Source organism: Symphalangus syndactylus, chromosome X (assembly GCF_028878055.3).
Source record: "Symphalangus syndactylus isolate Jambi chromosome X, NHGRI_mSymSyn1-v2.1_pri, whole genome shotgun sequence".
NCBI classification, from domain to species: domain Eukaryota; kingdom Metazoa; phylum Chordata; class Mammalia; order Primates; family Hylobatidae; genus Symphalangus; species Symphalangus syndactylus.
In genome coordinates, this window is record NC_072447.2 from 122,907,236 (window position 1) to 122,920,436 (window position 13,201).

At 44.8% G+C, this 13,201-nt stretch overlaps 1 protein-coding gene and 1 non-coding gene across 2 annotated transcripts in view; both read left to right on the top strand.

Moving 5' to 3' along the window:
* SLC25A43 (solute carrier family 25 member 43) overlaps positions 1 to 13,201 on the top strand; it is a 48,528-nt gene that overhangs the window by 14,521 nt on the left and 20,806 nt on the right. The gene's annotated exons all lie outside the window — the stretch shown is intronic.
* On the top strand, positions 9,831 to 9,994 carry LOC129476622 (U1 spliceosomal RNA). Its single transcript, XR_008655045.1, has one exon. It is a non-coding gene; the product is annotated as a U1 spliceosomal RNA (small nuclear RNA).

Consider the following 13,201-nt stretch of genomic DNA (forward strand, 5'->3'; position numbering starts at 1 on the left):
CTGCCACCGCATTCCAGCCTGGGTGACAGAGAGAGACCCTGTCTCAAAGAAAAAAAAAAGTAATGCACATATACTTTAAAATGGTTAAAATGGTTCATTTTATGTATATTTGACCACAATGAAAAAAAGTAATACACATAAGTTGTAGAAAATTTGGGAGATACAGAAAAGTGCAAAAAGGAAAATAAATTACCCATAGCTCAACACCCATGGATTATAATGATTAATAGTTTCCCTTCTATGTATCTTCATATATATACATATACACACTCACACACATATAAAGATATATAAGGTTATTTCTTTTACAAAATTGTGTTCACACTGTATATAAAAATTAGTATCCTTAGGCTGGGCGTGGTGGCTCACGGCTGTAATCCCAGCACTTTGGGGGGCCGAGGTGGGTGGATCACCTGAGGTCAGGAGTTCGAGACCAGCCTGGCCAACATGGCGAAACCCCGTCTCTACTAAAAAATACAAAAATTAGCTGGGCATGGTGGCACGTGCCTGTAATCCCAGCTACTTGGGAGGCTGAGGTAAGAGAATCCCCTGAACCTGGGAGATGGAGGTTGCAGTGAGCCGAGATTGCACCACTGCACTCCAGCCTGGGCGACAGAGCGAGACTCCATCTCAAAAAAAAAAAAATGGTATATTTTTTTCACTTACTATATAATGGGTATTTCCCTGGGCCATTAAGTATTTAATTATCAAATAATATTCCACCATATGGATGTGCCAAAAATATGTAACAATTTCTCTTTTTTTAATATTTAGGCTTTTTCTAATTCTTGAGTTATAATAACATTGTAATGAAAACCTTTGTATTTTTTCATATCTGTGATGATATCCTTAGGCTATATTCCTAGAAATTGACTTATAGGTCACAAAATATGAACAATTCTAAGACTCTTCATGAAATGTGCACTCCAGAAAGGTTGTGTTTGTAATTCCACCAGCACTAAAGCAATGGCTCAGCTTCTAAACTCTCAATATTCATTGATATTAATTATCAATATTAATTGTCACTTTTTAAATCATTGTGAACCTAATTGCTGAAAAACAGTATCCCATCATTTTAATTTTAATTTGATTGATTATAAGCAAGGTTGCACTGGCCCTTTGTATTTCTTTGTAAGTTTTGTATTTATGTCCTTGCCCTATTATTTCTAGAATATTCAACTTTTTCTATTCATTGGTAAGAAGTCTTTATATATTAAAGATATTAACCCTTTGTCATACATTTCATGTATTTTTCTCAGTTTGACATTTGGCTTCTAATGCTGTTTATGTGTTGGTGGTGGTGGTGGGTTTTTGTTTTGTTTTGTTTTGTTTTTTTAGACAGGTTCTTGCTATGTCGCCCAGGCTGGAGTGCAGTAGCAGTTCAAGCAATTCTCCTGCCTCAGCCTCCCAAGTAGCTGGGATTACAGGCACCTGCCACCACACCTGGCTAATTTTTGTATTTTTGATAGAGACACGGTTTCAGCATGTTGGCCAGGCTGGAGTGGTGATGTTTTGTTGTACATATTTTTAGAATTTTATCTAATTATATCTATTAGTATTATTTTTTGTTTCTGACTTTGCTTTTCTGCTTAAAAGGCCTATTCTATCCCATGATCCTATGACTATTCACTTATATGTTCTTTAAATACTTTTTTAGCTGTGATTTTTACACTTGGCTTTTTTTTTTTTTTTTTTTTTTTTTTTTTTTTTTTTTTTTTTTGAGACAGGGTCTCACTACTGCCCAGGCTGGAGTGCAGTGGTGCAATCTCAGCTCACTGCAGCCTCGACTTCCCAGGCTCAGGTGATTCTCTCACCTCAGCCTCCTGAGTAGCTGGGACTACAGGCATGCACCACCATACCCAGCTAATTGTTTTTTTTTTTTTTTGAGACGGAGTCAGGCTCTGTTGCCAGGCTGAAGTGCAGTCGCACCATCTCGGCTCACTGCAACCTCCATCTCCCTGGTTCAAGCAATTCTCTTGCCTCAGCCTCCTGAGTAGCTGGGACTACAGGCACATGCCACCACATCCAGCTAATTTTTTTTTTGTATTTTTAGCAGAGACGGGGTTTCACTATGTTGGCCAGGATGGTCTTGATCTCTTGACCTCGTGATCCGCCCCCCTTGGCCTCCCAAAGTGCTGGGATTACAGGGGTGAGCCGCCATGCCTGGCCATCATACCCAGCTAATTTTTGTATTTTTTGTAGAGACAGACACTTGCCATGTTGCCCAGGCTGGTATCAAACTCCTGGACTCAAGCAATCCTACCCATCTCAAATTCCCAAAGTGCTGGGATTACAGGCGTGAGCCACTGTGCCCAGCCTTACACTTAACATTTTAATACATTTAGAATTTACCTAGTGTGGCAGGGTGCAGTGGCTTGTACCTGTAATGCCAGCACTTTGGGAGGCCAAGGTGGGCGGATCACCTGAGGTCAGGAGTTCGAGACCAGCCTGGCCAACATGGTGAAACCCTGTCTCTACTAAAAATACAAAAATTAGCCGGGTGTGGTGGTGCGTGCCTGTAGTCCCAGCTACTCAGGAGGCTGAGGCAAGAGAATCACTTGAACTCAGGAGATGGAGGTTGCAGTGAGCTGAGATCGTCCCATTGCACTGCAGCCTGGGCAACAGAGCAAGACTCAGTCTCAAAAAAAAAAAAAAAATTTACCTGGTGCACAGGTGCCATGGCTCCTGCCTGTAATCCCAGCACTTTGGGAGTTTGAGATAGGTAGGATCACTTGAGGCTAGGAGTTCGAGACCAGCTGGCCAACATGGCGAGACCTGTCTCCATAAAAAATACAAAAATTAACTGGGCACACTTGTAGCTGGTGTACACCTGTAGTCCCAGCTACTTGGGAGACTGAGGAGGGAGGATCACTTGAGCCCTGGAGGTAGAGGCTGCGGTGAGCCATATTTGTGCCACCACACTCCAGCCTGGGTGACAGAGCAAGACCCTATCTCAAAAAAAAAAAAAAAAAAAAAAAAAAAAGAATTTTCTTGGTGCATGATGTGAAGCAATCATCTAAGTTTTTTTTTTAATAGTTTACCAATTGTTTAATCACCCTTTTTTGAATAATTCTTTTCTCCACTACTTTGTGCTGCAGCTTTCACCACATACTAAATGTTTATATCTCTTCTAGGGTCTCTATCTTAATGACCATAACTTTAGAAAAATGCCTTTTTTTTTTTTTTTTTTGAGATGGAGTCTCGCTCTGTCGCCCATGCTGGAGTGCAGTGGCACGATCTCAGCTCACTGTAACCTCCGCCTCCCGGGTTAAAGCCATTCTCCTGCCTCAGCCTCCCGAGTAGCTAGGACTGCAGGCGTGTGCCACCATGCCCGGCTAAGTTTTTGTATTTTTAGTAGAGACGAGGTTTCACCATGTTAGCCAGGCTGGTCTTGAACTCCTGGCCTCGTGATCTGCCCACTTTGGCCTCCCAAAGTGCTGGGATTACAGGCGTGAGCCACCGCCCCCGGCCGAAAAACACCTTTTAGTGTCTAGTGGAATGTAGCCCTCCTCATTGTTTTTCTTTTCAACATTTCCTTGATTATTTTCAGGCATTTGTTCTTCCTGATAACTTTAGAATTACCTTGTGATTATGATTGGAATTATGTAAAACCCATACACTTGGAGTAATTTATGTAAAATATTTCATCTTTTATTCAGAGACACAATATGTCTCTCCTTTACTTTCAGTCTTCTTTCTTTAGCTTGAACCAGATGAAATTACCAATATTCAACTTTGTTGACATCATTCAAACAGCAATTTCATCTGGTTCAAACCTTAGAAAAGTTGTTTTCTTCACAGGGAAATTATGCTTTCTCTAAACAAACAAAAAAATAGTTTCTCTTAAAAAATCTGGGGAGAAGTAGGCTAGGAAAGAAGTATGATATACTGTAAGTGTTTTATTCATTTTTTTTAAAAATCCTGGTCCTAAGAATTTCTCACTGCCAGGGGCATCTCTCCAGCACCTTCTGCCACTTCATGCATAGTTCAAGGCCTCACGAGCTTAGCTTCCTCCCCATAGTGGGCCAGTCCAAAACAACCAGGGCCTTGAGCCTCAAGGGGTAGGGCTAGTCAGTGAAAACGGGTTTCAGGCCGGGTGCGGTGGCTCACATCTGTAATCCCAGCACTTTGGGAAGCTGAGGTGGGTGGATCACCTGAGGTCAGGAGTTCAAGACCAACCTGACCAACATGATGAAACCCCATCTCTACTGAAAATACAAAAAAAAATTACCCAGGTATGTTGGCATGTGCCTGTAGTCCCAGCTACTCGGGAGGCTGAGAGAGGAGAATCACTTAAACCTGGGAGGCGGAGGTTGCAGTGAGCTGAGATTGCACACTCCAGCCTGGGTGACAGAGCGAGACTCTGTCTCAAAAAAAAAAAAAAAAGAGAAAAGAAAAGAAAAAGGGTTTCAGATGAAGTTCAATGACATCTAAATGGGACAGGGGAAGGGTCCTAGTCTTCCCCATAAACCTTAGTTTTGCTTTCTCTTCCTGGGAGCTAGAACAGTGACCTCATCTGGGAGAATCCAGCCAACACCGCATTCTACACCATCCGCATTCTATACCCCTACCACAACAACCCACTATAAACTGGGGTAAGACACGCTAGAAGTGGGTATTTGGGCGTAATCCTGATCATCTTTTTCCTTGTACGGGAGCCTTTCAGATAATGCATATATAGAGCATAAGAAGAAGTTTCAAATAGATGCAAAGTCATGATGGTCGTAAAAAAAAAAAAAAATCCAAAGAGGTAATTGCACTGTTTTCACAAAATAGGATCAACATGTAATTATGAATAACAATATAAATGTCATCCAAAGATATAGGAAGTGAACTTTTAGGGTTTCAGTGAAAGTGTTATTTTGCAAGGGTTAATAAACATACTAATACTTTGTCTACCCTATGTTAAAAAAAATTCACCCCCAAGACAGAACTGCAGGCTGCTTTTAAATGCAAACATGGCATTGGGCTTCTCTGGCCATTAGATGTCACTGCAGTAAATGGAGAGTAGCTGAGCATCACCTGATTGGAGCCTGAAGTTCAGTGATCTCTGTCGAGTTAACAACTTCATAATCCCTGCTTGAAATCCATCTTCGGTTTGGAGAATAAGAGGCCTAGAAACCACAGGCTAATGCTAAACTTGTTGGTTTTGTTGTTATTGTTATTTGTCCTACAAAGCACACACTCCAAATTCACCAAGAAGAGAGGGCTTTAATAACAGTCTGTCCTCGCTGGAGCAGGCAGGGTTTGCCAGCAGAATAAGTAACGAGGGACCTTTGCAGGGCCACTGGGCTGCTCTGACCTGAGCGCACTTAATGGCAACATTTGCATTCCATTGGCTTTCCCCATTGCACTGCCTGTCATGAAGCAAATCAATGGCAGGTGTCTGTTGGATAACGAGCTACACAGGGAATTTTTCTCAATCCCTGCACTGATTGGCCCCTTTGTCTGGATGTCTCTTTCTCTTAATATGCTTTTCTCTAGACACACACAGCCCATTTAATGGCACATCAGGTTGGAACTCTTTTGAACATAATGACAGTAATCAGAAGTCTTGTTTAACCAGCTGAGCCCTTCCTTCACCATGCTTACACTCATTTTATCCCTTTTTCCTTTTCTTGCCTTGGCTCCTGGCTGGCATGCTAGAGAATGGAGAGGTAAATAAATTATGCATGTGCATGTCTTGATAGAATGGCTTCTGGTGGGAAGGGGGGTGGGTCAGGCCTGTGCACACATGGAATGAGGTGCCCCCAACTTGGTGTGCTTTCAGGGACCCCAACCACCCTGCCTGAAATCCCCTTTCTCCACGCTTCAGTGCATCTTAGCTCAAGCCCTTCCAGGTATAGCCTGGCCTTTTTGTCTATTTCCCACACCTAGCCCAGGGCCTGGGCCAGAAGAGATGGCAGAACTTAGTGTATTGAGAGAACAAGTAGGAAGGGTAAAATATTGACAGAGATGAATTCATCTGATTAATTTGTGCACCCCAAATAAGAACCAGGGAGTCCTGAGAAAATGGCTGTCTGCACAGGTGCATGTGGAGGAGAAGGGGAGATAGGCTGGGGGATACTGCCCTGAAAATCCATGGAGCAGCTGAGAATGTAGGAGCCTTGGAATCTGGCAGGCCTTCTGAAAGGATCAGGAGGGAGGTACCAGACACATGCTCGGTCCCCCCACAACTCTGCCTGACACCCTCCCCTATTGCCCGTATTAGGTGTCTCCATTTCATCAAATATAAAACCAAGTGTGAGCCTGTTGCTTTATACCCTAGTGGACTTTGACCCCATCACAGCTCACAAGGTAAGCAGGATTGGGCCAGGTCAGCATTTGAACTGAAAGCACATAAGATGAAGGACAAAGGTGGTATCCGAGTGGTACAGCTGACTGAGCAGAATACACATGGTCAGTGAATAAACAGAGGCCCCAGCCTACTCAAATAGAGATGCTCGACACCTCAGGTTACCTTTGCTGAATTGGACACAGTCACTTCATTCATTCCCTCTCAGGGCGCTCATCCTCTATTGTAGTTTTTCATGTTCATATCTACATCTTCAACCCTGACCTCCCTTCTGAGCCATGGTCCCACAGTGCCTGGTACATATTAATATTCAATGCTTAAGATCATTTTTAGAATTAATCCTGGAGACCAATGAGGAGATTACTGTAATAGCCTAGATAGCCACTGTACTCAGCCTGTTGTGTCCTTCTTGATTGTCCCCAGAGAAAAAAGGCTGAGCCCCTTGGCTTGGCATGTTTCCCTTACCAACTTTACGATCCTTGTTGCACAGAGGCCCTTTATATAAGAAGTTACAAAAACAAATGCCTACAGAAACTTGGAAGTAACATGAAAAAGAGAATGTAGGGAAACCCAGATAACATACACTCACCGTGTAAAGAATAAGCCTTCAGGCTGGGCCTGGTGGCCCCCGTCTGTAATCCCACCACTTTGGGAAGCCAAGGTGCATGGATCACTTGAGGTCAGGAGTTCAAGACCAGCCTGGTCAACATAATGAAACCCCGTCTCTACTAAAACACACACAAAAAAATTAGCTGGGCTTCGTGGCAGGTGCCTGTAGTCCCAGCTACTCAGGAGGCTGAGGTGGGAGGATCGCTTGAACCTAGGAGGTGGAGGTTGCAGTGAGTTGAGATTGCGCCACTGCACTCCAGCCTCGGTGACAGAGCGAAACTTCATCTCAAAAAAAAAAAAAAAAAGCCTTCAAATGCAGTCTGAGCCATCATGGCTTTCAAAAGCATTCTGGAGAGCTAAACTTCACTGTGCTCACAAAATGTGATTTGCATCTAAATATGGATAACAGAAAGGAATAAAGAGAGCCAGTAGAGGCTGTGGCCAGTTCCTCTTCTCCAAAGGACGGATGCCATTTAGAAATGTAGGCCCAGTTTTCAAAGGAGTCTGAAATCCAGATTTTTATGTAAAATCTCCCAGTTTTTCACTGCTGGCAAATGAAAATTGTTAAGTACTGGCTGGGCTAAACAAAACACACATTTGTATGACCTCTGCTCTATTCAAGCCTCCAAGTCCATCAAACTAATCTTCTTAGCCCCTTCTCCCAAGCCCTGAAGACTAAGTGCATTTCACATTCCAGTCACCAGGCCTTTGTTCATGAGGTTACCTCTGTCTTGGAACATCTGTCCCAATTTTCTTAAAGGCTCAACTGAGGTTTGTCTCAGTGATGGCTGTCTTTTCTGACCTACTGTAGCACATACCTGTTGTTTAAGAAATGAGTTGGTTTTTCCCATCCCCAAAACAGCTGTCCTATCTTGATGGATCAAGGTAGATGTTTTGCCTTTGTAGAACCACAATGGAGGTGCTCCAACCCACTTCGGAGGGGATTCTGAGGCAAGAGAAGCTGAGTTAACTAACAATCTACTCAGTTAATAACTGCAGATGCCATATTTTCACTGTCCCCCACCCAACCCCCAAGGGCATAGTTATTTTGTTCTAAGAGCTTTGTGGGTGAATACCACCCACTCCCTTTTTTTTTTTTTTTTTGAGACAGAGTCTCGCTTTGTTGCCCAGGCTGGAGTGCAGTGGTGCAATCTCGGCTCACTGCAACCTCCGCCTCCCGGGTTTAAGTGATTCTCCTGCCTCAGCCTCCCAAGTAGCTGGGACTACAGGCATGCACCACCACGCCCAGCTAATTTTGTATTTTTAGTAGAGACGCAGTTTCTCCATGTTGGTCAGGCCGGTCTCAAACTCCTGACCTCAGGTGATCCACCCACCTCAGCCTCCCAAACTACTGGGATTACAGCCATGAGCCACCGTGCCCAGCCGAATAACCCCTTTTAAATGATGCTGTTAGCCTATATGTGCCCTCTGATTCGGCCAGTTTCTTTTCCATGGCATTTCTCTCCATGCCCTACCTCTTCCCATCTTAACGCTATTGCCCTGCTGTTCCCTCACTATCAGAGCTGCCTCCTGAAGTCTTCTCTCATCTCCCCAAGCAGTAGTCTCCCGCTCCTGAATGGCTCACTCTTGCTAGAGCTGTCTTATGGCCCATGCCACATGCTTCCTTTTGTTATAATCTTTTGTGTCCCTTATTTCCTCTAGATTGCAAACTCTTTGCCTGTGGGAAGTATGTCTTACACATTTGTATATCCTCACGACACACAGCCTCATGTAGCAGACATCTAATACTTGTTTAAAAATGAAGTTTAGGGATAGCTTAGGAGATCTCACTGTCTGCTGGGTGAGTCCCAAGTCCGTGTGGTTGTACCTACCCAAGATGAAGGTAAGAACACCCAAGCCTGCCTCCTGCTCAACCTGCTGCCCTAAGAAAACCCCTGCATGTCCCCTGTCTCAAACTGTCTATGCATTTCGCTCTGAGAATGCACTGTCTTCCGTCTCCTACCCTAGCAGTCAGGTTCCATGCATCTCAGTGCAAACAGCCGTTAACATTTCAGGATAGACAAATATGCTAAAAGGACAGAAGAAAAAATTATTGACACCATTTTGATTTACACCTCCTCTTCATTCCAGCCTCCTGGCGCTTTGTATGGTGGCTGGAAGTGCTTGACAAATCATAGCACCATCAAATTTATACAGTCGTCCCTAGGTATCTGCGGGCCATTGGTTGCAGAATCCCTCTCTGATACCAAAATCCACTCATTTCTCAGCCCTGAAGTTGGCCCTGTGAAACCTGTGGACACAAAAAGTTGGCCCACCTTATACACAAGTCCCGCATCCCAAATTTGATTGTGGATGCAGAACCCACAGAAACAGAGGGCCGACTGTATTTATTGAAAAAAATCCACATATAAGTGAACCAGCACAACTCAAATCCATGTTATTCAAAGGTCAACTGTAGGCCGGGCGCAGTGGCTCACGCCTGTAATCACCACACTTTGGGAGGCTGAGGCGGGCCGATCAACGGAGGTCAGGAGTTCGAGACCAGCCTGGCCAACATGGTGAAACCCCGCCTCTACTAAAAATACAAAATTATCCCGGCATGGTGGCACACACCTGTAATCCCAGCTACTCAGGAGGCTGAGACAGGAGAATCACTTGAACCCAGGAGGTGGAGGTTGCAATGAGCTGAGATTGCACCACTGCACTCCAGCCTGGGCAACAGAGCAAGATTCCGTCTCAAAAAAAAAAAAAAAAAAAGGAAAGGAAAAAAAAGAAAAACAAAGGTCAACTGTATTTTGTTAGTTGGTTGCTTTCTGTAAATGTGACCAGATTTGAATGAATGCATGTAAATCTATGCTGTACTTTGTTGGGGAGGTTTTTGTCAGGGATAAGGATGGGGGCAAACTATGTTAAGGGAAGTGATGACAAGAAAGCCTTCTCTGCGATTAAGAAATTATAATAATATATACTTACCTGGCAGGGGAGATACCATGATCATGAAGGTGGTTTTCCCAGGGCGAGGCTTATCCATTGCCCTCTGGATGTGCTGACCCCTGCAATTTCCCCAAATGTGGGAAACTCGACTGCATAATTTATTGTAGTGGGGGACTGCGTTTGCACTTTCCCCTGAGAAAAAAAAAGAAATAAATTATAATAATGTAATAATAACTACCACTTATTGGTCACTTAATGTATACAAGGCAGTTTATTATCTCATTTAACTGTCTTTATTGACCCTATGAAATAAGTACTCTTAGTACTCCTATTTTATAGACGAGGAAACAAGGCACAAGGTGTAAGTCACTTACCCAACCATCACATAGCTAGTAAGTAAGTGGCGAAGCTGGGACTTGAACCTATATCTCTCCTTCCTCAGGCCCTTCTTTTATTCACCAAGAGTACAGGAGCCTAATCCTGTAGGTGAGGTAACTGGATCATTTTGACTTTAGTTCCCTTGCCCCAGGTGTGGGACTAGAGGATGAGGGAGCGGGAAAGCAAACCTTGATATTGGGAGTCCACAGCCTCAGTGCAAGAGGGGTTGAGAAAATCAATACTTTGCAAGCTCAGAAACTGACAGGCCATAGCCTTGTCTTAATCCGTTCAGGCTGCAATAACAAAATATCATAAACTAGATGGCTTATAAACAACCAAAATGTATTTCTCACTGTTCTGGAGACTGAGAAGTCCAAGGTCAAGGCAGATTTGATACCTGGCGAAGGCCAGCTTCCTAGAGCCTTCTTGCTTTGCCCTCACATGGTGGAAGGGGGAGCTAGGTTTCTTCCATCTCTTTTAAAAGGACCCTAATCCCATTCACAAGAGCTTTGCCTTCATGGCCTAATCACCTCCCAAATGCCCTGCCTCCTAAAACCATCACCCTGGGAGTCAGGATTTCAACAGATGAATTTTGGGAGGACACAAACACTCAGAGCATAATGAGCCTGGCTTTGGCCAGGGAATGGTTAACTCAAGTTAGAGAGAGGAAAAAAAAAATCTTTGGAAAACTGGGCTGTCCTGGGGTCTGCTTTAGTCCCTGGCAGTCTGGCAATGGAAAGCCCTACTTGTTGCTTCGACTTGAGAAGCCGTAATGAGCAGTGAGCCACAGGCATAGACCATTCAGTAGCCACAGGCCTTTGGCCAGCCTTGAACAAACTGCTCAGAGGGACTGGGAAGAAAGCCCGCCTACCACAGGAGGCAGGGCAGGGAGCAGAAGCAAAGCCCCATCCTGGGAGAGTAAATTGTTATAACTATCCCTGCGAGGAGGTGCTAACAAAGTTCCAGGTTTTCCGCCTACTTCAATATTTCCCGGTTGGCATAGCATCTACTCTCAGTAGGAACAGAGTTCTATTTGCCTAACAGAGTCAAATTACCTGTCCAGAGGTACAAACACTGCTAGGTTCTGAGCCTTCAGGGTAGTGGGAGAGGAGTGGAGCCTTACCTTTAGTTTGTTGTATTTTCAACTCCCTGCTGTCATCTTATTTTTAGGTCTGGCCCCTTTGTGAACCAAATTCTTCTGACTAGCATTGCGTTAGCTGTCAGAAAAAAAAAAAGAAAGATGCTTTTCAAATATAGGTAGATGTCTGGACATCCCTTAGGCAAGGTGGCTCTGTATGAGCATCACTATTAAAGTGAAAGGAAAGGAAAAGTCTCCCCCCGGCTTTTTTTTTTTTTTCAAAAGGTATAGAGTGCCCGAAATACTTTAGGGATGGCAGCTGTTGAGCATGGAAACAAGACTTGTCCCTAGAGGGAAGGCAAGGAAGGCATGGGGAAGAGCCTTCCTAACTCCACTTAGTGTAAAATCACTCTGTCCTCTTCCCCTGACCTGAGCTGGCGTATTCTTTGGAAGAGATAAAGATCTGGGAGTCAAAATGACCACCCTGTGCTGAGCAGGCTTCTTTGAACTCCAGCTAAACAGTAACAGCACCTAAGATAGGATCTTCCCACCCTCACTCCCCACCTCAAAGTGGAGGTGAAGAGGGAGGTAAGGGAAAAGGTCCCAGGAAAGGTCTGCTGTCAACAGGGAGGACCCGCAGCTGGCTGGGGGCATTCATAGGAAGCACCAATTTTCACCTCCTTTTTTCCACAGAGCTGTCGCTTATTTGCCTACGATGGCTGTGTTCCTCTTGAGGCTGTAATGGGCAGACTAGCTCAGTGGGTAACAGTGTGAGCTTTGGATCCCAGCCTTGCCCCTTACTCCCGCATGAACTTGTGTACACCACATAACCCTTCTGAGCCTCATCTTCCTCATCTGTTTTGAGGGTAAGAATGGTGCCTACCTCATCTACTTGCAGCAAAGACTAAATTCGTTTAGTGCAAATGCAGAGCCAGGCCCATAATAAGTACTCTCAATAATGCTAAGATGCCATGTTTATTGTTCTTGAAGCATCACTTCAGAATCTGTGCACAGCATGGAAGGCCTGATTAGAACCATAAAAGCCAGTCCAAGGCCGGGCGCGACGGCTCACGCCTGTAATCCCAGCACTTTGGGAGGCCGAGGTGGGTGGATCACTTGAGGCCAGGAGTTCCAGACCAGCCTGGCCAACATGGCGAAACCCCGTCTCTAATAAAAATTTAAAAATTAGCTGGGCGTGGTGGCGCGCGCCCGTAGTCCCAGCTACTCGATAGGTTGAGGCATGATAATCACTTGAACTGGGGAGGCAGAGGTTATAGTGAGCCGAGATCGCACCACTCCAGCCTGGGCGACAGAGTGAAACTCCATCTCAAAAAAAAAAAAAAAGCCAGTCCAGATGTGTTTCCATGTTTCCTATGATTACTGTAAACACACAAATGAGCTGGGGTCACAGAACCTCAATAGACCCTGGATATGTATAGCTAATGATGAGCAGCGACAGGAATCAAGAGTTCGTACAGAATTTTTTGGTTTGGTTAGCGTAACAACAGGCTTTACAGACAGGCTCCATGTGCAAGCACTGCACATGTCTGTATGTTCCCAGCCTTCTGAGAACTGTCACTGCCAAATATTTTCCTTCACCCTCCCTACCCTATCTCGCCCCCAGGCAAGGTGACACTTTCAAAGTTGGCACGGCAGGCAGCACATGCCAGGCCTGTGACCCAGGCCTCAGCAGCTCTGCTCACTTGCATGGCAATTGCTTTCTGCAGTTGGGCCCAGCTGCACTTGGGTTTCCCCACCCCCCACTCCCAATCACCACACAGGAACTGGCTGTTTCTCTTTTCTTCGTCCAAGCTGAATACTAACCTACTGTGGTTTGCTTGCTTCCCCCATTGTGATCGCAAGCTTTCTGAGCAGCTAGTCAGCCCTCTAGCCTGCCACTGAATCGGAAGGCATTCATGCTGGAGGGGATCAAGGGGAGCTTGTAG